Raw genomic sequence first — 26,776 nt, 5'->3', positions numbered from 1 at the left:
CAGAACTTTTCTTTTGTCCTACCACTGCATATTTCCCTCCTTTCTTTTTTAGTCATTTTTCCAGGTTGGCAGCTCAGACAAGCTCAAATGAATCCCATGCAAGTCCTATTGACCTGACTTCCCTATGGCAGTGTATAGACATAGCTCTCTAACACTGAAACAATCTGATTTTAAGTTGCAATCATCAGAAAATAAAGAAGTGGCCGTGTCTCTAAGCAGTATACCATCTTTCTTCTGCTTTTTGCATTTAGCATTGCTTACTGTACAGTGGTTAGGTAAACAATTCCTGATATCTAAAGCAATAGGTATGGAGAGAAAGACTTCTGAATGAAGTCACATTCCTTTAGTGTAAATCTCTGAAACTAGTGAATTTCATAGCATGCCAGGACTTTGGGATCATTTCATGACCTTTTTCCCTTCTCTTTGCTTTTTTACTATTAAAAAGCAAATGCCAGCTTTCTCCAATAGCTGCAACCTGTGTGAGTTCAGCACTTCTCCTTTATTGACAGCAGCCTTAGGCTGAAAATATCTGCAGGGTGCAAAACCTTGTGATCCTTGCTCAACAGAATTATGCCAGCAGAAGTCCTTAAAATTGACACATTACCCAGCAAAGCTGCATTTTTCTCAAGTGAGCTCACATAACCCATTTACCACATCGTTACAGTGTGATGTCTTTACTACACACCTTCACTTACATGAGGAGCGTTTTGCTACTGCAGTATCCAACTATGCTGGAGTAGTAAAGCATTACTGAACACACTGAAGAACACAAACGCATGCTATTTCACCACCTTAAAAGCGTCTATCTGGGTGGAACAATAAGCTCCATCATAGGCAAGTCAAACAAAAGGTATGTTTCCCAATTTATTCTAATTTTTTTTATGTTATCCTTTCCTTAATTTACTGAATTTTTAGTTGTGGTAGTATCCCTACTAGCATTATTGTTGTTGTTGTTATAACTGTTTGTATCATGCTCACATTTTAAAGGAAAACTAGTCTAAATGAGGATTCTGTCAAAGAGATGATATCAACTATCAATTAGCTTCTTTCCCTTCATGCTTTGAACCAAAGTTGGCTTTGAAAAAATCTTCTCATTCTGCTAAAGATAATGTTGCAGACTGTCACAATCTGATTAGTCAAAGCAAGTTAATTAATCTTCAAATGCATATTTAATCACACGTCCTATGCACCTCGGCACAGTTCAAGCATTAAGTACATTAGTCATTACTTTTCAGTAAAAGGTAAAGTGAACAACATCTAAGATCTGCAAAGTACAAATTTTAATCAAAAGTGCATTAAAAGTATATCATCTGGGGATCTGCAAGGATGAACCTCCAGATGACTGTCCTCATGACAGAGGAATGTGGATGAAAGTTTTTATTACGTGACGGTTCCTCTGTGTCTGATCTGAATGGGCACAGTTCAAATACAGCGGCAGGTTTCTATTTCACAGTTACCACTGAGGGGCACACATCTGTAATTTACGTGGGCAATTCACTCTCCAGGCCAAAGATCAAACTAAGAGCAGAGTGGTGAGACACCCAGGCAGGGCAATCTGTGCTGCCTTTCCCTGTGAGGCGTTTTTTCTTTCAGAGTTAAAAACACAGAAAACTTTTCAGGGAACTTTGAAAACTCCTGAGATAGATCTCTCTCTTCAATTCACATTCACAAATTACATTACATTCAATGTCCATTATCTAAATATCCATTTACTTTGTTCATTTGCCTTAAACAGGGATGTTTCTGCTAAGGCTTGCTCTTTTGTTGCTTCTTATAATCTTTTTACTATTTTAAGGAGATATTATCATTTTGTTATTTTTAATGGGACCAATTTATAAACTCAGCATTTAGACAGAGCAACCCTTAAAAAGCAGGTGTCTGTTTTAAGAAGCCAGTTATAAAGGTTTTTTTTGTTGTTGTTGTTGTTGTTTTTTTTCCCTTTACCATCTTTTTTTAAGTGTAGCAGCTGTCTGTGACACTTTTAACTAAATAACAGGAATTTTTGATTTTCTGCTCAATGGCATCCTTCCTAAAAAGTCAGCTTTCAACTGTTGCACATTTTAGTGAAAGCGTCACAGCATTTTCCATAGCAAGGTGCTGTGATGTCATTATTGTCGAGTTTTGATCATCGCGGAAGACTGCAGATTGAGAAAAACCTCACAGGCAAAGTAAAACTATAGCTAAACACATTTTAATTTGCACAAACGTACTATATTTCATAATTTGTTTCTACATTCAAGTTTTTCTTTAACAAACATACAGCAAATGTGTGACATTGATGGTGAAAGATGTGCTCATTCTGAGAGCCATGATGTTGTGTGAATCAACTATTTCTTAGCACAGCTGTTCCTTTAACATATGAAAGAAGCTAACTTTCTCCACTGGCAACTGGAAAGGAGTTAATTGGATTCTAATCCACCTGTAGAGCTAATTAAGCAATTAGTTATAAATAAGCACTTGACAAATGCAAGACTTAGACCTTCTCCAGATGAAAAGTTGCATAGTTGTAGCTTCTGGATGTTTCACAAGCCTTTAGATGGTTGGTAGCTATTGTTTAAAAGGTACTGTTCTCAATTTAGGTTATGTTGTACTGATTTTTCTGCTTAGTTGGTAGACTGAGTTATTTCAGCCATAATATCATTGTTAAAGTTCTCTTAGGAACCTTTTCTATGTTACTTATATATTATAAAGAACCTGAAAACTGTTTGATGCAGACCTAAAATAACTAATTGTATAATAAATAAGTATTGAGTCCCTTAACTGGCTTCTTATCCTTGCCTTAAGGAGAAATGAGATCTATGGGGATAAAAACTGAGAATGCTTTTAGTATTGTTATCTTAAATTTGAAAGGGAACCACTATTGTGTAGATATGACTTTTCCTTAGAAGCGAGGAGAAGGATAAAAGTAAAATGCAACAAATGCTTATCTTTGAGCAGAGTGGACTTCAGCTAATAATTAGTAATTGCAAAACCACAGCCCTTCTGCTGATTTTGAAGGTTCTGTCATTAGAAAGCTACAATGGGAGAAAAAAATGACTCTAAGAGGACAGTCTTTGAGAAGGATGAGTTAAAGAAAAGTTTTTAGTGACAGTTTGTGCTGCTTATGTAACAGGATATATTTGTCATGCGATGTAATTTTTGCGGAATGGTCTTTCACATCTAAACAGTTTAAAGAACCAGGGAAGACTAATCCTGTGTGACAGCTAACAGGCATAGCCAGTGTATTCATTGTCACAATACTTTTTTAATATACAGCTTTCGTTTTCATTTCCTTGCTGTCAGTCTAATCAGGTATTTTCAGGCATAAGTAGTAGAAAATCTGGATTTTAGAAACTGACAGCTTTTTTGTGAATGCTGAGATTAAAATTATCATATAATTTGAGCAGATGTGTAAGATCATGTACATGAATTTTGGATGTTACTTGGAAACTCATTTGGAAGCAGGTTATTTAACTGATTATGGGAAGATTTCTTCCCTTCGTTTTGAAATATCTGGCGCTGTCCGCAGAGAAGCGAGTATGAGCTTGACAAGATAATGGTATAATTTAATTAGACACTGATTTGTGTGACCACGTAGTGTGGTCACAGTTCCTTCTTTGAAGAACTTCTTCCTGCTTTATAACTACCATTCTCTCTGATTGCTCGAAAATCTCTTCTTGCAAAAAGTGTGCAGCTTTTTAAAGTTGAGCTGGGGATGAGTCACAAAGCACTCAAATCTATCTTCTCTCCTACCAGACTGCTACACGTCAGGTGTAATTGCATTTCTTCCACGTGAACCTTCTTGTGGCACGTGAATCAAATCTCTGGGATGCGGGGGGAACTCAGGCAGGAGCAGTGTGGAACAAGCAGTTTGATGTTGACCCTGGGAAGGTGGCATCTGAGTTTACAAAGGGAATTTTAATACAGCAGCAGTAAAGTCCTCTGTGAGTGTGATCCATTAAGAATGCAAAAACCTTTAGGTTTAAGATCTGCTATTTTTATTTGTACAGGGTAAATGGGATTTTATTTAAAAATCAAAAACTGGTTGGTTCTAAAGCAGATAAGTATAACTTCAAAAGCCCATGTGATCCACTTTGACAACTCATGGAGGTCACATAAGAAATTATTTTTCTAGGAATTGAATGTTGAAAGAAATGTTTCTTGTGTGTTTTGCTTCTGCATTTATTAACCTTACAGTAGGATCCCACAGCTCTCAGCTGGAAGCTATTGTAGCATTGTGTCTCTATGTATAGAAAACACGTAATCAGAGTGAAGCAAATAAATTTTTATTAAGTTTTGATGTAGGTTAAAAGAATGATTTTGGTCTACAAAAGACTTGTAGGAGAAGAGATCGACTCTGTATAGTGTTTAGACAGTTTTTATGAATCACTGTTTTTACTGTTGTGCCATACAGGATAACTCAGGGAACAGACAATTGCCGTGTTTAGTCTGGGAGACCACCTAGTTTCAGCTAGGCAGTCTTGCCAAATGAAAGTTGGCAAGTAAACCATTACAAGTTCTGCATGAAATTAATAGGGAATTAAAAAAAAAAAAAAAGTATGAAAAATTGAAAGTTGTATTTGAATATTTATAAAACCATTTGTTCTCACCAAAGTATTGGATTTATGGCTATTAAATCACCTAAAACCAACCAAGTCTGAGCAGTTGGAGTGAAACATTTCTCCAGACTTCTAAGCAGTCACAGCTGAAATACCGGTGCCAATGCAGCCATGTAAACATTGAGGTGCGGGTAACCACGGGCTTCCTCTTCTATTGTTTAGTTCTAGAGTACAGCTCCCATTTTCAACAAAGTTGGTGTTACCCAGCCAGCCAGTCAATCACTTCCTTTGCCAAAGCATTTTCATTTTGTTCCTCCCTCCATTATCAAATGGGTAAACAAATTTATCATGTTTATGGAGAGCGAAGGTGCATTCTGTTCTGCTGGTTACCAGGACAAACATGGTACAGAAGAATCCTTCAAAGTATCCCCTGTTTGGATGAAAGCCCAGGAGCATGAGAACCGATCCTCAAGAGCCCTGATCTCAGCCTCTTTGGTACTTAACAGCCAAGTTACAATTCCCGCCAACAGATATTATTCAAAGACCACGTTCTGAATGACTAAGAGAAAAAACACCCCCATCTCCAGGCTGCAAACTGGCTGGAATAAGCATGGATACATAAAGGTATTGTTATTTAAGAGCTCTGCATTGCACAGGGCATATTATATGAGAACTTTTTTTCTTTTATCAGTAGCCTTCTAATTAGTCTCAAGTGATTCAGATTGCTCCTTCTAAGGGTATACACGAGAGAGTATTTCAAATTTACAAGGGTATACTCCAGACCATGGGCTTTATACAGGTGTTTGTTGAAAGGCTATCTTTCCCTTTCTCAAGGTAAGTGTAGAAAGTAGTAAATTGCTAACCAAATATTACTTGGAGCATACTCCTCCTCCTCTCTGCTAGCTGCCCTCTAGATGAAGGGGGGGGTGTTGCCCTTAACACCACCCAAAAGTGCTCTTTCCTCCTCCCGTGGTTAGCAAAAGGGTCTCTCTCTCTCCCTGCAGAACAAAAAAGAGAAAGAAGAATTACTGGGATTTTTTCTGCTCCCAGAATTTTGTGCTCAGCTTTTGCACAGAAAGAAATCAGAACTGGGTTCTTCCCCATGGCCGACGTGCATTCTACAGTAGTCATAGAAGCCTAGAGTTCTTTACAATAGATCTTGCTTTTGCTGTACCCAGTAGGGAAACTCCCATGCTTCCAGTAATGGAAGAACTGGGTCGTTTTGATTTAGTAACAATGCACATTGAACTCTATATATTTCAGTGGCCAATCCTAGTATGCAACTCCCATTTTTCTAGTAAGTGTTGGCCTTCCATAAAAAATGTTAGAAAGATGCAAATGAGAAAACAAATTCTTAATCAGCAGTTTGGTGCATAAATGCTTACTAGGCTGAAGATCCACAGAAATTACTTCAGGTCATGCAGATACAGAACCAAAGCATTATTTCATACCTTAGCAAGCTAAGTGAAAGCCTTATTCACAAGCCCAATCTTTAACTGATATCTAAACATTAATGTAAGACAACAAAAGAATTTCTTGGTCTCAAGAAGTGTAACTGAACTTGCCAGAAAAATATATTAATCAGATCCACCTCTGAGCTAAGTTGTTGGGCCCTGTGTTTACCCCACTGCTGTTTGTACCACTTTTGGATTACATGTGAGGCTATAAGAGAATAGGTGTTTTACAAGATCCCTTTCAGGGAAAAGATATCGTCCTTGTTGCCAAAACAAACAAAGCTACTAGCAATGTAGGATAAAAATATGCTAGACAGACTCTGGAAGAGTATTAAATGCTTCAGTCTTCTGTTCCTCCTTTGCGTGATACCGACAAAGACATCTGTTTCAAGATATGATCGTCTTAACACAGGTCCTATTTTTGCTACATGCTTAGATTGCCATCCTGTTTTCAGGACTATTTAGGATTTGTCTGAAAAAATACCAAAGATGGGAAAACATGAAAGTAAAAAATAATTTGTTTACCTAGCAGAGCTATGTTGAGGGTTACTTAACTAACAAATATATTAGCTTAAGTCTTTCTTCTGTCACATTTTAATTAGTCCCTTCTGCTTCAAGAGAACATAAATACCACTGTTTGTTATCAGAGAGGAGAGAATATTGGCACCACGAAGGCTCAGCTGTAAGGCTTATCAAAGCTAGGAAAGTTTAGCTGATATAAAGCAGATTTTTGCTTCTGGATCTTAATTTTAGAATGTGTTAAATGTTGTAAAAGTTAGTCAATCGTTTTTCTGTACGATCTGTAAAGCTCCAAGTATTAGGTAATAGTGTAACATGGGCAAAATACTAGAGTCCAGATAGGACCTTCAACAGCACATTTATCCAAGAGATGAACGGGATTAATGTAACTTTATAGTGTAAAGAGAAATATTAAATGATTGAATTTTCTTGAAATTCTTTCTTAACATTTTTTTTTTCAATTTAAATCTGAATTTGTTAGCTTATATTTCAGGTTAATAGAAGATATGAGTAGAAGATACAAATCCCAGGCTGGTGTCTGTCTTGGGGTGTGTTCTGATCCACATAGGTTCTCATGCTAGTTGGGTTGTTTTAGCATTTGAGTGTTTCCCTGAAGTGTATTGAAATACTTTGTCTACTATGTGATTACTAGCACATCTTTTTTCCTAGGGGAAGGAACAACATGTAATGTAGTTTTTTTTTGCTATGGAGCCCTGGTTTTGGATGTTTGCTTTAGTGTTGTTGGTGCTGTTTGTTTTTGTGTGGGTTTTTTTTGGTCTTTTTGAGGGATGAGGTTTTCCTCTACCATCTTCCTTTCTTCTTGCCTCCCCTTTAATTATTTAATTATTTATTTTTGGTACAACCCACTGCTATGCAGCAGTTAGACACACACGTACTTAGTCCTTGTTGAGTGGCTTTGGCATAGAAGTCAAGAAAACAATCCACTGGTAAAGGTGCAGGGCTGTAGATAGGAGGAATGGCTAAAACCCTCCTAGCCTCCTCTTAGGTTAGTCCTACTCTACTATTGTGTGAGCATGTTGATTTTTGGTGCTACTATGAAAAGATCAGTGATCTGTAAGTAGCTTACTTTGTGCAGAGCTCCATCTGAAACCTATAAAACAACCACTTTAAGCTCTTTTTTTTCCAAGAGGCCTCCCTGAAAGTCTCTTAGGAGGTAGTTCAGGAGGACTTCAAAGAAAGAGTGAAGAATTTCTGGTCAAGGAGATCTAATCTCCAAGTGCAGAAGTACATTATGATGTCTTATTTTGATGTTAAACATCAAGATATGCTAAGAATGATAGTAACATCCCTAACAAATAGTTCTTAGTTGCAGCTTGCTCAGAGACTCAATGGGACAGCAGCTAGACCTTGCTAGCTGTGTTGTACGGTGCAATGCAGGCGTGGAAAACAAGCTGAAGGCTTTTCCCAAAATTTCACCAAACCAAGTAGACCTTGAATTCCCAAGCTCCTTTGATGTTGCAACTTGCTAAAATAATCACTTTTTTTTTTTCTGTATTGTGCTTTTGGAGTCTGTTTACAGTAGGATTTTAGTTCCTGTCCAGAGCAAAGCAAATCTTCCTGTTGTCCCCTGACAACACAGATCAGTCTTGAAGAGTGCAAACTGGATTACTTTTGCCCTACAAGTGATGCACGTCAGTCTGTAGGGGCAGTCTCAAGCTGATCTGAAGAAAACTTCACCCCTGAAACACACACAGCATGTTTTGGTTCCACTGCACAATCTGTTCTGCTCCACAAGTCTACTTTTACCTTATAACAAGAAGTTAACAAAATAACATAGATACAGTCTTAGTCTTGTGAGAAGCTGAGCTCTGGTTGGTTTGGCCAATTGCTTTGGCACTTCCCAGACACTCCATCAGGACAACCCTTTGAAGAAACTCCAATTCTTGGCACCACTGTGCTGAAACCTGTAATCAGAAATATGAGAAAGCAGAGAGTAAAGTAGATTCCTGGTGTCTTTTTACCCAGTCTTGGCAATGGAGAAACATGGTTGGTCTCCATATTTTTACGTTTAAATAGCAATGTCTGTAATTATAGTCACAGCTCTCAATGTATTGAAAGTAATTAAAGCAGACAATTTTAGCTGTGAATGTAAAATACAAGAGGAAATTCTCAATAACATGTATTTATATCAGACGCACTAAGATAAGCAATAAAATAAGTACATTTGTACAGATCCTCAGTATATATCAGCATAACTTTGTTCTTTGCAACAATGATGGATCAGTCCAGCTCACCCCATAATAAGAGATCTAAAATGCAGGTTGACAGTAAATGTTGGCTCCTGTTGGGTCAGTGTTTTCCAGAATGTATATTCTAATATGAGAAGAGAGTAAGGCTGCTTTAAGCAGTTGTTGGTGTGTACCCTTTAATGAAAGGAAAACGATGCTGTCTTAGACTGAGATATCTGGGAAATATTATGCCTAAGTGATTAAATAGTGGAGGAAAGGCATCTAAGATACTGGAAATTCTGTCTTCTGCAAGGTTACTGCTTGTTAATCTGATGAGAATGATAAAATGCTAGACCTTGATTCCTAAGATCTGTGAATGTCAACAAAAAAATATGCAGCATTATTGGTCCCGAGGGCTTGGCTGCAGAGGATAAAGTAATTTTTGCAAACAAAGCAACAATAAAATATTAATCTTCTGAAGGAGGCCTTGCAGTACCTAGAAACTGGCTTGATATTTGTTTTTCTGGAGCTTTGTAGGTTTACTGTTCACAAGTGGATTTTCATTTTTGGTAGATAAATAATTGACCACCAGTCAGATTCACACAGGAGAGAAATTACAAATTTTCTTTTCCTTCCTTTGATCTGAAAGCTGGTTCAAGGCTGCCGTGATCCCAGCCCAGTTCAGCTCATTTGATGACTGGCTTCAGCAAGCCCATTCGGAAGCTGAGGGCAGCCTCAATCCATTGGCACATTTGCATCAAAGGCTCTCCACATGCCAGAGCTGGAAGACCACAGCATAAACACTGACTGTGCTGCCTGCCTGCTTCCCCGGGAGTCTTCTTAACTATGGGAAAACCCAACAAACAGAATAAACAATCTTCTGTTTTCCATCTACCAGTATACAGATAAATAATTAAATACTAGAGAGAAAAATTAGTTTGTGATCTGAAATACATGCTGTGGAAAAATGCTTTTCAGTCTGTGGACCATTTCAAAGGCATCTGTGAAAGGCAACTACTTGCTAGTAGGCTTAAATTTGCTCAGATTTACACCTTCACTAGTTAGCACTCCACAAATCCAAAAACTGTTGAATGCTTCCACGGAGAGATTTTGTGATGCAGGGAAGGGGCAATCTGTGGGAAGTGGTTTGGTCCTGGATCAAAAGAGAGATCACTCTGCAGCGCATCCCTGTTGCTGGCATGTAGTTTGGGTTGTAGATACACAAATAGATGCACTATTTTGAGGCATGGCAGAGCAGTTTCCAAAAAAATGGCCTAAAAGTTTGAGAATATTGCAAATATTCTCTCTCGAGAAAGCAAACAATGTATTCTCTAGAGGTGTAGAAAGTTAGTCACTTGCAAGAAAATAAAGATGTGAAGAATAGTATAGTAAAAAGAGCTAAAGATGTCAAATGCCTGGGGATACAGCAAAATAACAAAGTAAACGCTGCTTTTTCGAATTGCTGGATATTGTGTCTTTGTGCAGACAAGTAAGTGTATTAGTTTAAATAATGCATTACCTTTTGCATAAAGGGAATTGTCACTGGAGGCAAAGAAAATAAAATCACCTCAGAAGTGTTGCAAGGATGTGATCTACAGTCAGCTTTTGAGCGAGCCACTACAGCCCAACAGCCAGTAAGGTCCCTCCCTGATGGAAAGCATGCTCTTGTGGATGCCCAGCGATAGGTGAGCACAGGCTAAATTCTTTTCAGAGTTGCCAAGCTGTGAGAGTACGTCCTGCATGAGAGGACACTCAGGAGCTTAATGGTAGAGGATATTCAAGGGTTATTACACCACTCTGCTCCCTGCCATCTCACTAGGCTAGAAGCAGTAACTGGATCGTTACAGGTCAAAATCTGTTTTCAAAAATAATCATTTCTCTCCTTGGCAGCCTTGTCTGGGTCTTTCCTGAGACATTAAAAGGAGCGATTTTCAAAACTTGCTGCGAAATTCTTAGGGTAGATTTGCACCTGGACATCGCGAGTATATCAGCCGGAGACTTTCAAGATGTAATATTTCACCTGTAGTGTGGGGGCAGAGGAGGAATGATGAATTTTTCATGATTTATAATAAAATTCCTGAGAATTAGTCTCAAATGTCTCATTTCAGTGGATTAATGTAGTTGCTCTAGCTTTCCATAGAGCTGGTCAGAGAAAATTAGTATGTATTTCACACATTTAGGATACAGGGCCCAAGAAGGAAATGGGAACTTGATAATAATTCCAGAAAGTTGGCCTTCAAGTTTCTGCAGCAAAATATGCTTCGTGTTGGAACCTTCTGTTTTCCAACATGCACTTGCTGTTGGTAATAAGTCTAGAGATGCCTTGTTTATTTTTTTTATACAAAGCTTTATCTGTTTGCTTTTTTAACTACTTTTTTTCTGCTAGTCTGTTTTGTGCTGGTCCCAGTCTTCATGACTCACGTATCCAAAAATATGGTGGTGTGCAGAACTGTAAGTTTGACCCTGTGTTCTCCTGCTAATTTTTTATCACTTTCTAATCTACAGTTAAATGATTGGAAGAGACTGCTTTGCTGGCAAATACAAATTAATGGAAGACCTTCTAAATCATATTCTGATTACAGAGTCTGATCTGGTCTGTAAACCATGTTCGTGTTACACGTTGTAATCTGCTTTCCATTCACTCCATTCTTTCAGACCAGTTTGTGTTCCTGGAATCCAGGCCAATCCTGAAATAATCAGACAGAGAATGTCTTCTTGGCTGTTGGCCACTAAATGGTGGACAATGAAGCCATTTAAACAGAATGAGGTTTATCCACATAGTACAATTTGTGATGGAAACCAGATTTATTGCTTAAATGACCTGACCCTTCTCACAGTTGGGCCCAACTTGGTTAATTTTGTGAAGGACTGTACATCCTAGGGCAGCATGTCCTGTGACAGAGTAAATGATCTGTCGTATATTTTAGATATATCAGAGCAGCATTTAATTAAAATGCATACATTCTGTGTAATGTAACAACAGAACTGAGGCCAATCCTGGCTCCCAAGGAAATTATCTACGCTAACCAAAAGTAATTTTCCCTCCACACTCTGTAAGTGTTTCTTTTCTTAAACTTATTAAAACCATTTTCAGCTTTGATGTTCTGCAGCTTTTTGGCTGATGTTTTCATCAGACAATATTCATCCTCCCAAGGAATACGTTCTTCTTTCAGAGCAAATACTGGCACTACTTAGTAATTTTCCAGTTTTAAATTAACTGCATTGAAAGTGTTTTAAATTGACAGACCTGGAAATGCACTTTATCCACAGAGCAGAAATGGCACAAGCTGCAGTACTGCCAGCTCCTCTTCATTACCCTGTGCTAGCACCTGTTGAGAGAGATGGCAGCCCAGTTGTTATGCTCACCGAGTCCTTCTTGTGTCCTCCTCAGCCAGAATCGTCACCAGTCTCCTTTCCTGTTCCCACCAGTTTTAATGATGCGTTGCTTTGAATATGCTTATACCTATTCTGGCTGTGAAAGTTCATCGGGGGTGTGGGTTTAGAAGCTAGTCCTGGAGGATGACTCCTTGCTTGCTCTCATGAATGAGCATGATGGAGAGAGTTGTAGGGAACTGATTTTAAGACAAGTTAGTAAAGAAATTTGATGCAGTTCTTGGAAGTAATCATTCCACAACGAGGACCAAGAGAGTCTTGGAAGCAATATGAATAGAGTCCTAAGATTACTTCAGTGACAAGAACTGTGTGCTTGACTACGTGCAATGACTGTTTAAGTGCTTGTTCATTGTCTCTTTTACAATTACAAAAAAGTAATAGTTAAAATGTGCAGCTACATAGTATAGATGCAATTTTTAAAACATCAGACACTTCAGATATTGTGGGGGGATAGACTTCATAACAGACTTCCTTTTTTCTCTTTCAAGCACTGTTAACAATAAAGCAGCTTCTTTAGACTGGCATTTTCCAGTACCCTATTATCGCATGAAACCGTGTCATACTATCACTTCCAAAAACATAACAAGTACATCTTGACTATAATTAGATTTTTCATCTCTGCCATTTTTAACAGATAGAAGGTTCCACAGCATTTTTCTATCATGGTTAGAAACTTTCTTCTTTTATCTGTCCCAAGCATGCATATGACCCCCATATGCTCATTTATTCCTATGCCAGTACTGTTGTATAGCTGTTTCCTCTCTTTAGTTTATAACCCAGTGGATGTTAAACCTACAAAGATGAAGTTTATTCCCCTTTGGGCTCCATTTTTTTTCCTATCTCTAATTATCCAAACTTCTTTTCTATCCTATTATATGAACAGACTCTCTTCTACTAATTGTCCTTACAGACCTTCCCTGTTTACACTGGCAATGCTTTAAAAATTATTGTCCCGAAAGTTGGATGGTTATCACCTTTAATTCTGTGTTTGCAATGGAAGTAAACTCTTCATGGGGTGTGTGAACTGAGAAATGGACAGCAAAGGATTAATAAACTGCTTAATGTCCTAAACTGGACTCATTAATCTTAAGAAAGCGTCGGATCTGTAAGTTAAGGAGGGGACAGAGCAGCTCTCTGGAAGCTGAGCTGGGAAAAGGAAATAAAAAAAAAATAGTCTAGCAATGCTTCAGATAATTTGCTCTTCTAAAAGCGCAACCTAGCAGAGGCTGGGGAGCTTCTGCTAAACGTGTTCACTGAAATTAGCTGCCCTAGCTGGAGTCAGTCTGAGAAGCTAAGTGATATGAACCAAAGTTTGCACATTGAACCAAGGTAGCTTTCTGGTTTGAGGTTTTTCTAGAGCCGAGCTATGACCCCAGGGAAGAAGCAGCTCTTCATGTCTGCAGTGAAAGGGTAATTCTGAAAGGATTATTAAGACACAGGAAACATGCAAAAGCACAACATGGATTTTGATATTTAATGTACTTCTACATTTTTAAGTTCACTTAAAATAACACATCATGGGGAGTCCCTGGTGGGAAGGAGAAGTGAAATTGAATGTGGGTAGTTATTTGGTCTTGTTTGGTCATAAATATTTTTCCTTAAGAATAGCTTAATAAAATAATCAAAACATGTTTGAACGGTTCTAGTCTTAGACCACAGTGTCATGGCCAAATTCTAACTCGGGCTGTTAGCATTGACACTTTCCCTGTAACTTGCAATGGAAGCAACAAACTTCCTAATTTGTCTTAGATATCTTGTGGGCCCAGCTGAAATCTGCCATATAATGTGCCAATAATGTGTCACTGAAGAAAGGCTGATGTACCTATTGCATGCTGCTGTGATGGAAGATGAGCTCTTTGAGAGGCATTTATGTAAACATTGCATAAAATGTGAAATGGTATTTTCTTGTTCTCAGGGTAAAAAAACATTTTAAGCAGTATTTATACTTTGTCTATTGAGAAATCTACCCTTTAATTACTGGTATGTGATAAAGTTAATCATGTTCTAGACTTAGGCTGAAGGTTCAGTGGATGTTTATATTTCTATCATCCATTTTTATTTCTATTACAAAATGTCACAGATTTTGTAATAGAAGTACCTTCATTGCCACAGATGCTGCTTGTAAACTGCTTTGATTGCTTTAAGATCTACAGTTCTTAGAATCACAGAATGGTTTGGGTAGGAAGGGACCGTGAAGACCATCCAGTTCCAACCCCCTGCCATGGGCAGGGACACCTCCCACCAGACCAGGTTGCCCAAAGCCCCATCCAGCCTGGCCTTGAACACTTCCAGGGATGGGGCACCCACAGCTTCTCTGGGCAGCCTGTGCCAGTGCCTCACCACCCTCTGAATGCAGAGTTTCTTCCTTGTATCTAATCTAAACCTACCCTCTTTTAGTTTAATGCCATTGCCCCTTGTCCTATCACTACACCCCCTGACAGAGTCCCTCCCCAGCTTTCCTGTAGTCCCCCTTTAGGTACTGGAAGGCTGCTGTAAGGTCTCCCCAGAGCCTTCTCTTCTCCAGGCTGAACAACCCCAACTCCCTCAGCCTGTCTTTGTAGGAGGGGTGCTCCAGCCCTAGTTCCAACAGACAGAAAGAAAAAAGAAAAAGAAAAAAAAAAAAAAAGGAAAAAGAACAGTGTATTTGTTTTTTTTCAATATTCAGGGTAGCCTTGGTAGGAGATGCTTTTCATTGGAAGAATTATGTGAAAGCTGCCGTATAAATGACAAAACCAGGGTCCAAAGTGGCTGGTTATATTGAAGAAAATACATGATTATTGACTCTCCGTATACAGAAATGACACTGAGTTATGCTTGTTCTCTTATAAGGCAAACTGTCACAGCTGGGTCCTCTTCTTGACTTAGTTCTTTTAAGTTCGTCTATGGGAGTTTTGTTCTGTGACCTACAAGGAATTCACGGAGACAAATTCTTAGTCCTCACAAAAGATAATATACAAACAGATACAGGGGCAAATAGCAGGAGACAAGCTTATCAGTGGCTAATCCTTCCACTCACTCCCCCACTCCCACCAGCAGGTCTTCAGAGTTGAACTTTTTCCTGGCATCAAAATTCCTGGTGCAGCTTGGATTTCTGCATATGCATCCTAGATCAATAGGGTATGAAACTGTTGCTCACACTCTGGGACCTTAAGTACCTATTACAACAGCATTAATGTCTTTATGTGCCTGGAAAAGAAACAGACTGGATGAAAGCGGAGCTCAGAAACGGTCGGCTGCCTTCAGACCTGCCCGCGAGCCGTGTGGGGACCGGTGTGATACCAGCTCTTCGCCTCTGGCAGCAGTGGATACAGAACACATGGGAGGTGTTTGAACAGCCATATGCCTGTCGGTCTCTTGTTTCCCACGCTTCCTATTGCTGCAGAAGTAAGAAGATCTCTATATATGTATATGTATCTGTTCATGAAGTCTGTTTGTGCTGAGTGTCTCTGCGGACTAGGCGGAGGCACCAAGCATGTTTTCTGCTACTTGTCTCTTCAGATAGTGTTGGCTATCTTCTCCTCTGGCTGTTGCTCCCCACTCACACTGCTGCTTGTGGTCTGAGAGTACTAACAGCCCTCCAACATTTTGACCTTTTCTTCTGAAAAGAAGGTTCATTTCTGAAGAGCTAACAACAAATTCTTCTTCTATCATCTAAATAATTCTTTTCCAAGACACTCTCCTATTCTTTTTTTCCAAAGAAAATAAACTGTCATCTTGCTTTATTAACCTCTCATCATTCTGATCATTCTCTTGGAGTCTCTCTTTGTCTTTAAAGAATATATTTCAAACTGAATGTCATCTTGCCCACTGAGATCCCACCAGTATCAACTAGAGTAAAAGATGAACACCTTTCTCATATGCTTATTAATATATCCTGGCACATCGTGTTGTCTTTTCTGCAGCAGTGTTAGCTGGTTGATTAATTGGATTTTTTTGATTCACCATGACAACAAAATTGTTTTCTACTATACTGCTCCTAGCCAGTTATTCCCTCCCATGCACACTTCATCTGTGCTTCTGTCTGCTTCTAAAGTATAGTTTTAGCCTCTGCTGGCTTCCACCTTTTATTTCTGGACCATCCGTCTGACGTAGCAGTACCCTGTTGGATTCTCTTCTTTGGAATGGTTTTGCAGTATCTCTAAACGTTTGCCTGCTTGTTCTGAGAGTGTGCATCCCTTTCATATTCAGGTAGTGAATAATGGGAGATCATGAACATAGCCATGAACCAATAGGACAGCTAACTATGTTTGCTTTACTTCATGATGAGACTTATACAATAACGTTGCCCAAGTCTTTCTACTTGCTTTTAAGAATGCGACAGAGAATTGTACAAAGTCTTCCTGCAGTCAGGGTATAGCTACAGACATGATCATGCATTGGTTGTGATGAGCAGTCTGTTTGAGGTGGAACATCTTGCTTGGTTCTTTAGCAGGAATTAGGAGGTATGAGACTTCATTACGACATAAAAGACAAAGAAATGGAAATAAATTCAATGGTAATGGTTAACCAGAGGAATAGTGTGTTTTGTCTTAGAAACTTGTTCTTGTTAGAGTTAGGGCATGTAATACTTCAAGTAATGAAGAATTCATGGAAGAAAATCCGAATATTGTAGATAATTTATTCTTTATTCATATCTGGTAGCATTTCAATATTAAATATCTCCTGTCATCTTCTAGGTTTGCCAATGAAGTCTGTGAATAATGATAACGCACAAGGATGTATTTGCGGCAAAGAGGTTGGAGCAAGCAATGCTTTCCCGTTTTTTTGTGTGTGGAAATCACTTTATCAGGAATTTCTCTTGGTCAGTTCACTTGTTTTCTGGTTAAAGATATAAAAAGCAATTCTACAGTGCTTAAATGAAAGCTCTTACCTGATCAGATTCCTACTGCTCTGAGGGTATGAGTAATTGGTGAGACCCACCTTGAGTTTCTGTTGGAGCTGAGACTGATGTAAAGCATAAGAAACTTGAGAGAAAAACTTTCTACTCTAATCAAAGCCTGTTTCAGCCACTTTTATTCAGCTGGGTTGTGAAGACTAATCCAGTTCTAATATAGCGTGCTCTTGTGCAATACATTTTTGTTCCCAAGGCTTCTGTGAAGACTACATGGAAGCGATATTGTTAAGGCATTATCACGTAAAAGTACTGTATATTAGATGTACATTGAAGGCTGGCATGTTATGGTTCCCCAGTAATTGACACAAGCAATCTTCAATGCAGCAATGAATGGGGTTAGGGTGACACTCTAAAAATCTCCCATTTATTTTTCTATAGGAATTTGTACCAAGCCAGCTGTAATTTTTGAAATCCTAGCTGACAGAAAAATGTTGTACCTTTACAGGTTCTATCATTACGGTATGGGTATGACTGAAACTAAACAGTTCAATCTTCTGTCTGACCAATGAGGAACATGCTTAATTTTATTGAATTACAAAACTGCAATTATTTAATTCAAAATACTTATTCACAACTGCTCAAAATTCTTCAGATAAAAATGTAAGGTTTTTTGTTTCTGTTTGTTTGTTTTTACCTAACCCAGCTTTCTTTTTTTTTAATGAAAAAAAAAACCCAGCTTAAATACTTTAAACTTCACCTCTATTTCTGCTTTAAGTGAAAGTTTAATGAGATTTCCCCCTTTCTGGAAATTGTATTTCTCCCACATTGAAAATAACAAGCTAGAGTTGAAGCCTTATTAGTTCATCTTGTTTGCTATTCGTTAGTCACCAAGAAGTAACTTGTTTCTCAAGTTATTTAGTTCTCTTCTAAGTTTCACACTCAATGGGCTGAACCTGATACTGAAGTAAGTCCAGGCAATTTAATGTTCTCTGTACCAGTTGTGTCTGGCTGGTGATTTAATAGCTAAAGCAACCCTATCAGAATTCTTGCTTTAAAGTCCCAGCTTGAAAATTTACCATTCTTTAATGGATTAACGAGGACAGCATGTTTTCTTGTACCTTGTCAAACATCTACTCAGACCAACACCACTGAATTTTCAAGAGTCTTAAACCATGAAAGCACTGTCATCTGCTTTGTTTCAAAGCCTTTTTATGGGTTTTAGCACAGAGGACGGTTTCCTGGAAAAATGAATATGTAGTTTTAGCCTGCTCTACCCTATGAAGATCTAGTTTGAACTCCAGTAGGGTTAATGGTGACAGTTTTCTATTGCCTTTGACAGGGACTGGATCTCATCCCCTCACCCCTCCTATTCCTGCCCCAGAGAGAAGGGTCGTGAGTATGCATAAGGAATTGTTGTCCTCCTTCTGTCAGTGATGTTCAGGATTTTACTGCACATCTATGTATTACGTAGTCCACTTGTTTATGAGTGAAAATGTAGTTGTATCCATTGCCTATTCTGTGTCATGAAGCGTTCCTTCTACTGAAAAGTAAGTGGCTCTTTTCCTGTGATTAATTGCTAGCAATAGGGTTGCTACAGAACCTTATGCAATGTCAGATGACGAAACGTTGTTATTGCAGGTATCACCATGGCTGCTCCAAAAGCAACACACAGCACAATTCCGTTTGTATAGTTCTCTCATGAAATGGAGGAAATGCAATGCTATTTTTAGTTCACTTCAGCAACTATGCAAGGATCTGAAAGAGTTCACTAAAAAAAAAAAAAAAATGCATCTCCGGAAGGATTTGCTATTCCTAGCAAATCACACTCCTTCCAGCATGTTTTGGCATGCCATTGGGTAAAAAACCAAATCAGTATATTACACTAAGATGAAAATCTTCTGAAGCAATTGCTCAGCAAATGGTATGGCTCAAGAAGACAGCTTGATCCCTAGATCCTGCAGGAGGGCAGCGTTCTTTCCAGTAAAACTAGTAAAAATAGCAAAACGCTAGAGACTGCAGGGATAGCTAGGTTACAAAATCACAGTTAGGCATATGTTATTGTTAAAATGCTCAGGCAATTTCTACGTCAACAAGGTGAGTCAGCTGCTCCAATGCTGGGAAGCTGTGCTGCTCACCTGGTGCAGCCCCAAAGCCGGCTGCTGAGGGACGTGCAGGCTGCCTTACAGCCCCTGCATGCACGGGTTGAGCCAGGTACTTTGGCCAGTTGTCTGAGGTCTCCCTTCTGTTTCAAATGCAGCAACCTCAGATTGATACCCAAAGACTAATACCAGTTCAAGGTAAAGGTGCAGATTTACTGGGGGTCTGTCTTAAGTTTCTGTGGGGGCGTGATGTTATTTTCACTTGTTGCTGCAGATCATCTAGTTGTTGGCATATTGGCAGTAATGGAAGTGATACTGTAGAACAGCTAGTCTTGGAGATATTTTTGCTCAAATCGCTGTCTCTTTTTAACTTCTCTTCCTTCTACCACAACATACACAACACAATTGGATTTGACATATTTGTCTTCCTTTCTTCTCCCTTCTAATTGTATTTTGGCTGAAGCGTATCTAGGCTCCTTTTTTCTCCAGACCTTGGTTTCCACTTCTGCCAAACTAGAAATCACACAGAGCAGCTCTACAACTTATGAGAAATGCATTCTGTGCTTCATGCGCCATATTTTCTGCTTAACAGGAAAAGATTTTGCTGCTATATGCTGCCTAGAAATGCCCACAAAATTCTTCTTGTTAGTATCTGTTTTATCTAGTCATACAATAAAGGTTGTAAATAATTTTTACAAAGTTCTCAGATTAATTTGAAGAACACAAATCTGGGTACAATTATGCTAGATTTTTTCCATGCTAGCCAGTTGCTTACATGTTTCCAAGCAGGTTCTGGAGAGGAAAATCTTAAACATCATGCAAGGTGTAGAGATCATCTCAAAATACACGCAAGCTTCTATGTGCTTATGTTGTTGCACAAGTTGCTCTGTTCTTTAGAACACGACAGCCTGTTTCTTTGAGTGCTGCTGGCTTGCTCTGTGGGTTGGCATAAGGAAAATAAAGCCATGATCCTGCTTCATTCTTATTTTCTTTGGGTCAGAAATCCATTTGCATTATACAGGTGTATCACAAGAACATGAAGTTTTCCCCTCTGTTCACCTCCCATCTGTCCTAAAACAGTGTATAAGCTCAAATCCTTTATGGTCCATAAGCTCAGATATCCTGCAACTGCAATTATTGCCAACTAAGGAACCTCTAGTCCTCTGCTTTTGTTGACTCTCTTGAGTTTTATTATGGATCTTGTAAGTGTTGAATGAAAACTGTGAAATGTAAAGTAATGATGACTTAAGAATACAGAAACTTGAAATGAAACAACCAAAAAAAGCTACATTTTAAAATCAATTTCTTTCTTTTTCTCTCTTTTTTTTTTTTTTAAATTTATGATTTCTGAATACTAAGGCTCCTAGTAAGAGAAGGAACAAAGGGTATACAAACTGTAAAACAGAACAGGTGTTCAGTCTGCAATGTGTCATGTCTGCCAAATAATTATAAGGCAGAATACTGAAAAGTAGAATAGAGGAGAACCCTAGTAAGTTACTGGGAAAAAAAAAAAAAAAAAAAAGGAAAAAAACAGCTGAGAAAGAAAATGTTGATGGTTTCTTGTCCTAAAATTATAATTGTCTCTGAATTTCTGTTACAATGACCATTGCCCAAAGGTGGTCATTTTAAAAAGAAAGAAACAAACAGATAAATCCCATGCCTATAAAGTGCAAGCTGAATTCTGTCCCTAGAACTTTTTCTTTGTTTAGACATGTATCTTGACCACAGATTTCCTTCTATTCTTGTAAATTACTGCTTCACAAAACTATGATCTTGCAACCCTGCTGCCCAAGGACTGCTGCTGGCAGTATCCTTAGCACACTGTTTCCCATGGCTACCACCTTATGGGCACTTAAGGTTTGTAAGTCTTCTGTATGTGGAAATGTCAGGATTTAGTTAAATAAGTGCTTCATTGGTAGGCTTTGAGCACAACTTAATCACTTTCTTTAATTCTGAAAGTTATATTAACTTTTGAGTTATATTAACTTTTTTCAGACGTAATCATTCCTTACTCAGAAGGAGCAAACCTCGAGGAATACAAAACATCCATGCACATTTCCCTGCATCATTTCCCTGATCTGCTCTGACCACCTGAGACAGGCCAGCCACCAGACATCTCCCCTCCCACCTGGGAGCCCAGCGAGGCGCTCTTCTCTTTCTGCAGCTCTGGCTTGGTCCCTTGCTTGGTTTCATGGTCAGAACAGATGCCTGTTGCGAAAGTTAAGCCTCACACTTTCATTCTGTCCCTTAACACTTGAGACTAACACTTTTCCAAGTGTGTAAAAATGAAGGTCTCAAAATCCTGAATTTGTCCTGTTTCCAAGGAAAAAACCATGGTTTTCTAAAGACAGATGAGGTTGGACAGGTTTCCCTAATCCCAGCCATCCTGTTGTTCACATGCATCCTCCTAACAAATGCCCGTGCTTCAGTGACCTTTGTCTTTCCCTGGTCAGAAGAAGATGTGAAAACAAAGGGTTGACTCCGTATGCACGAATGAATTATGCATTTGATAATGAAACAGTTTAATAACCTCAACTAGAAGTGATAAACTGCACACAGGTGTTCTTTTTAACTGACAAATCCTCCACGTTAACTACTCAGACTTTTTTCAATAGTATTCTGTTACTGTGAGAAAAAAAATTGTCATTGGAGTTTATTCCATGTTTAGCTAGATTTTACAGTGAATTATCTTAGATGAGACAGTCCCTGCAAAAGAAAATGAAAAAAAGTTATTAAAATCATGTCTACAGCCCTTTAATGGATAGATATAAATGTACTAATCCCTCTAGTTCCAAGAACCATCAAAGCAAACACACATCAAGTAGCAGAGGTTCATAAGGCCTCGATAAATATCCCTTTCAAATATTCTGTTAGCTATATATATAAATTTACATTCTTAAATAGGCTTATGTATGCACAAGGAAAATAGATTCAGCTCTGGCTTATTATCATGAAACATTGTGACACATCTATTAGTAGAAAGTAATTTCAATATCTATTTATCTAAAGTCAGTCAGTACCCAAAGAAGACACCTTTAACACAGCATGCTTAATTAACAGTGTTAGCAGCATGGATCGTGGATGTGAAGGGGCTTCTTGTCTTTTTCTTTTCTGTCTTGGGGTACTTTCGCAACATATAGGTGAATGCTGGACTTCAGAACAATGAAATAAAACATCCTTCATTTCCATATATTTATCCAAGAAAGTTTCTTTGGAATATTTTTCTTGGAATTTTATGGGATAGATTATTTATGATCATGATTACGTCTGAATATTCAGGTTATACATGAAAAATATATAAAAGAGATCTCTCTGCCACACACACCTTGACTTTTCAAATTAGCTTTATTCTGGGGCTTTACAAAGACACTAGCTGACCCGGTTTGATCAAAATTCCTTCATAGACGAGACCCTGCAATACTCTGCTAGACCTACAAATGCATCTGCATTGCAGTAATATGAAGAACCTTTCCTTGCAACTGAATACTGATTGAAAAATGAGACCATATGCACCTGAGATACATGCTATAGAAAACCTGAGGGTAATAAATTCATCTGTTTAACACAAGTGCCTTGGAAGAACTTTGATGTAATAGGAAACTAACAGCTTAATTCTTCTGCTGTTACCCAGACAGTGTATTTTCACAGTGTATTTTGTTCTGCTGTAAATATTCAATTCTTTTTATTTTGTAGTTCGAGGCAAATTGTTATGTCTTGTATTCTAGTCCGAAGAGTATTCTTCTATTCTGAATGGGAAAGCTCCCAAACAGTTCACATCTACAGAATTATTAGCACATGCCTGTTTCCACAGTATCTATAACAACACAGCTGGTTAGGACAATGAGTCAGAAGGGCAGCCTCCCCTTTGCTTTCAGATTTTGATGAAATTCATAAGAAGACACCAGGGAATTTTTTTTTAATTCATAAATAAGGAATGCCAGAAGCAAATTAACTTCAGTCAGTCTCTGTTCACAGTCTCAAACCCTCACAAAAGTCATCAGGAGTATCTGTCCTTAAGGAAAATAAAGAATCTTGTTTTATAGTTTAAAACCACGTTAAAGCATTTAAAAAAAAAAAAAAAAAAAAAAGCTTTGCTATTTTTATACTACTTTAAATACTGTACTATTGTATTCCTTCAGACAGTAACAAAAAGTAGCCCGTAGTTCTTAATGTTTAAAGGTAGCTATTGTCTACTGTTTCTGCATCCCTTTTTGTAATTTATATCATAACTAAACTATTTGAGTATGCATACTATTTCCCTGTCTTAACTACTCTATTACATATTGTCATGCTCTGTGAACAATCCAAAGGGGACACTGTTAAGCAATAACACCCAAAATACTGCTTAAATCTCCATGTCCCCTTATGTCTTGTATAGTTGTGGTTTTTTATTATTATTATTCCTTTTCTTTTGAGCTACTGATAAATATTAGAGTTCAAAAGAAAACCTAGACGAAAAGCCCTGGAAAAAAAAAAATAACCAAATATTTCATAAGTATTTATGATCTGTTATTAATTTCTCTGACCAATATTTCTGATGAAGCAAATAACAAAATCCATTCCATAACAGTCAGTTTTCATCTTAAAACTACTTTGGTTCCCACATTCCTCCTTATTTGTAAGGCAGTTTTAGACACTCTGTGGTGATGGTTTGGTACCTTTCAAAGAATCACACTGTTATTTCAATTTACACCTTTTCATCCTAGCCATTAACCACATATTTTCATGTTGGTGTGGTCTGCTCTTACCAATCTTTAACGAGGACTTCCACCCCCTTTTCAGCCACCAATTATTTTCAGAACGTAAACCCCACCTTTATTCTTCCTTTCATTTATCAGGCTAATAAGTAGGCTCTTCTCGCCTTTTTTCCTAAGAACAGGCTTTCCATTCTCCTGACTCCTAGTAGTTTTTCTGTGTACCTGAATCTGGATGACTTGGACTGGTACTCAGGGTACAAGAACTGCAGATAGCACCACCTGTAAGAGTATTAATATTTTCATGCTATACTAGAAAAAAAATACCTCTGAGAAAATCAAGAGGAAACAAACAAAACCCCTATAATTTCAATTTTTTATCAAAGGTGTGTTGTTCAACATTAATAGGAAAACTGTGTTCCTGTTTGTTTTTAAATGGTCAAAGCATGCACAAATTAAACTCAACAGCAATATCATTAAGTTCACCTGATTCAACATATTTTAAAAATTCTCAAAATGGACACTGTTAAAGGTTGGGTAAAAAATACCTTTTTCTTTTACCGAAATTCTAAACATTCCGCATATAAATCTACTGACCAAAGAATTTCATTGTGTTGATTTTGGATGGAATGACCTTCATTTCAGCCAAATTTAACATGACCTCAATAGCTGTGGTGTATAACGTGTCTGAAATTGGCCACAAGTTTATTCTGTGTATCTGTGAACAGAATGGTCAAAGTAATGACTTCATATGTTCTGAAATGCTGAAATTGCTGGTGGAAAAGACAGCAGAGCTGTGAAGCTGATGAGAGTGCCTCTGCTGTATTTTATTTTTCCTTTTTTATGTTGTGTGACCTTGCCTTCCTCCAGAAAAGCCATTCTCAAAAGCAACGAAGAAGAGGAATTTCCTACAAGAGAGGAAATAGCCTCCAACTAAGTTGTTCACTGTTAATTGTGCAGTTGATTTTCTTGTAAAACTTTAAGCTGAAGTTGCTTTGGAAACTTCCAGACATTCTTCATTTTATTTATTATCTTCTTCATCCTTTTCACATGCAACTTCTACACACCTATAAATTGACTAGTCACCTCACAAATAACTCTGGGATACAGTTACTGTGTTTTCTGTACCAGATATAACACAGTGTAGCAGAACACATTGTCTCTAAAACAAAATTAACTAAAACTCATTACTCCCTCAAATGGGCATTATTATTTTTTTGACTCACGAATTACTGGCCAAGTGGATGATCATGAGTAAATCATCAGTGTTTTCTGCAGGTCTGTTTTAACTGGCAATGGCACCTCAAGAATTACTGTCACTTGGCAAGGTGTTTTTGAGTCTGCAACACCTCCTTGCTGGAGATCTTCTCAGACCATGGCGGTGAAAAGAGGACAGGGCATCGTTGCTGCTGAAGGCAGGGTCAGGGGGGATATCTGGGGCAGAAGATCTAGAGTAGAGCTAGTGAGGAGGAAGAGAGCCTAACAACAGTGGAGAATTATTCAAAGTATGAAGTGCTGTGAATATAGACAGGAAACCTAGTATCTAGGGAGATAGAGGAGTAATAAGAAAAGGAATAAGAGCAGGTAGCAAGAGTTAAATATGATAGATATTAGGTGCAGACAAATCATTTGGGGAATTCAAGGTTTAGACAAAATAGATGAAAATGCAATGAGGGACAAATTTAGCAAAAGATTTCACAAATAGAACAGACAGAACACCAACAAAGGTATTATAAGATAGTGTCATTTTGAAGGAAACTGGTGGAGAAGAAGAGACTTTTTCAGTGTAAGTCATAAGCAAGGCAAACAGTTCAAAAGTAACAGAAATTTTTATTTTTATACATTTTTATAAAGATTTTTATTCTACGAGAAGGACATGGTGAATTACCTTAGTGAGAACAGGCAGAGTGACAAAGACAGAAGCGTTACTGGAGAAGAAGACAGCAGAGAGTAATTATGCACGAGAAGTAATTGGCATTCTGGGGAAAGGAAACAAATAAAACATGGGCTTGTACAGGCAGGTAGTGTTAGGAGGAAACAATGTCAAGGTATAGATAAATATGGAGTCAAAATGTGCAGAACAGCAAGGAAAGGAAAGGGATGTGGCACCAGAAGGAGCAGCAGAGGCAGCACAGAAAGAAACATAACACAGCCCTGGGCTAGCAGAAAGAGAGGGCTTGGGTGCTCTGTTCACAGCATATACACCAGCTCCAGGGACTCAGCCCCAAAACATGGGGAAAGAGCAAAAGACACCACACACAAGAGACTTGTTCCCCCCGGGGTGTGAGGAGCAGGCACCCCTCAAACCACGTCTAGGGGCACAGGTCCCAGGAGAGCAGCAAACAGCAGATCCTGACATGTAAAATCTGGAGGGCTACAGGAAGGAGCAAAGTGGGTTAAAAAAGGAGGGATTAGAATAAGGAAAAGAGGGAAGACAGGAAAAAACAACAGGTTTCAATGGTAGAGTAGTATTGCTATAAATACTCTAAGAACTGTAAGAGAGCTCTGAGGAACACTCTGTGCTCTGCTGTATGAGAGGGAGAAGGAGCTGAATAAAGGGAAAATTAATCACTCATGAAATAAACAAATGTTTTATTCAAAGCACAGAATTATAATAAATGGTTTCATTAAATGTTGCTCACTAGATATCTTATGCATGCGAGACGTACACAAGTCCTCCATATCTGTAAACCGTTTTGTTAACCAGTTGTTAGCTTGTGACTCTGTTAGATACTGAGAGGTAATATTAAAAAGGAATAGGAGACAAGACTTATCTGCCGTGCTGGTGCCAATACTCTGTTTAAAGCTCGTTGCTGACATTATAAATTGCAGGCTGGCCAAATGGCAGCTATGCCTGGTCTTTTTGCTTTCCCCCTCGGCTCTCCCCATCCTCTTAACATTAGCAATCACACAGCAAATAGACTCAGCAGAAGGATTTGATTACTGAGGCCACACTTTCATACCACCTCATTAGTTCCCACTCCTTCTGAGAAGGTTCAGTGAGTGCTGCAGAAGGTCAGTACCTTAAGAGAATTGTGAAATGCTGTTAGGTCCCA

The 26,776-nt window shown here is 38.4% G+C and overlaps 1 long non-coding RNA gene across 1 annotated transcript in view; it reads left to right on the top strand.

Moving 5' to 3' along the window:
• LOC121069985 overlaps positions 1 to 26,776 on the top strand; it is a 40,235-nt gene that overhangs the window by 6,333 nt on the left and 7,126 nt on the right. The window contains exon 2 of the long non-coding RNA XR_005819802.1: positions 10,233 to 10,385. This is a non-coding gene — a long non-coding RNA (uncharacterized LOC121069985). The remainder of the gene's footprint in view (positions 1 to 10,232; positions 10,386 to 26,776) is intronic.

Source organism: Cygnus olor, chromosome 4 (genome assembly GCF_009769625.2).
Source record: "Cygnus olor isolate bCygOlo1 chromosome 4, bCygOlo1.pri.v2, whole genome shotgun sequence".
NCBI classification, from domain to species: Eukaryota; Metazoa; Chordata; class Aves; order Anseriformes; family Anatidae; genus Cygnus; species Cygnus olor.
The sequence above is the reverse complement of the archived record's forward strand: the minus strand, read 5'-3'. Positions and strand labels throughout refer to the sequence as shown.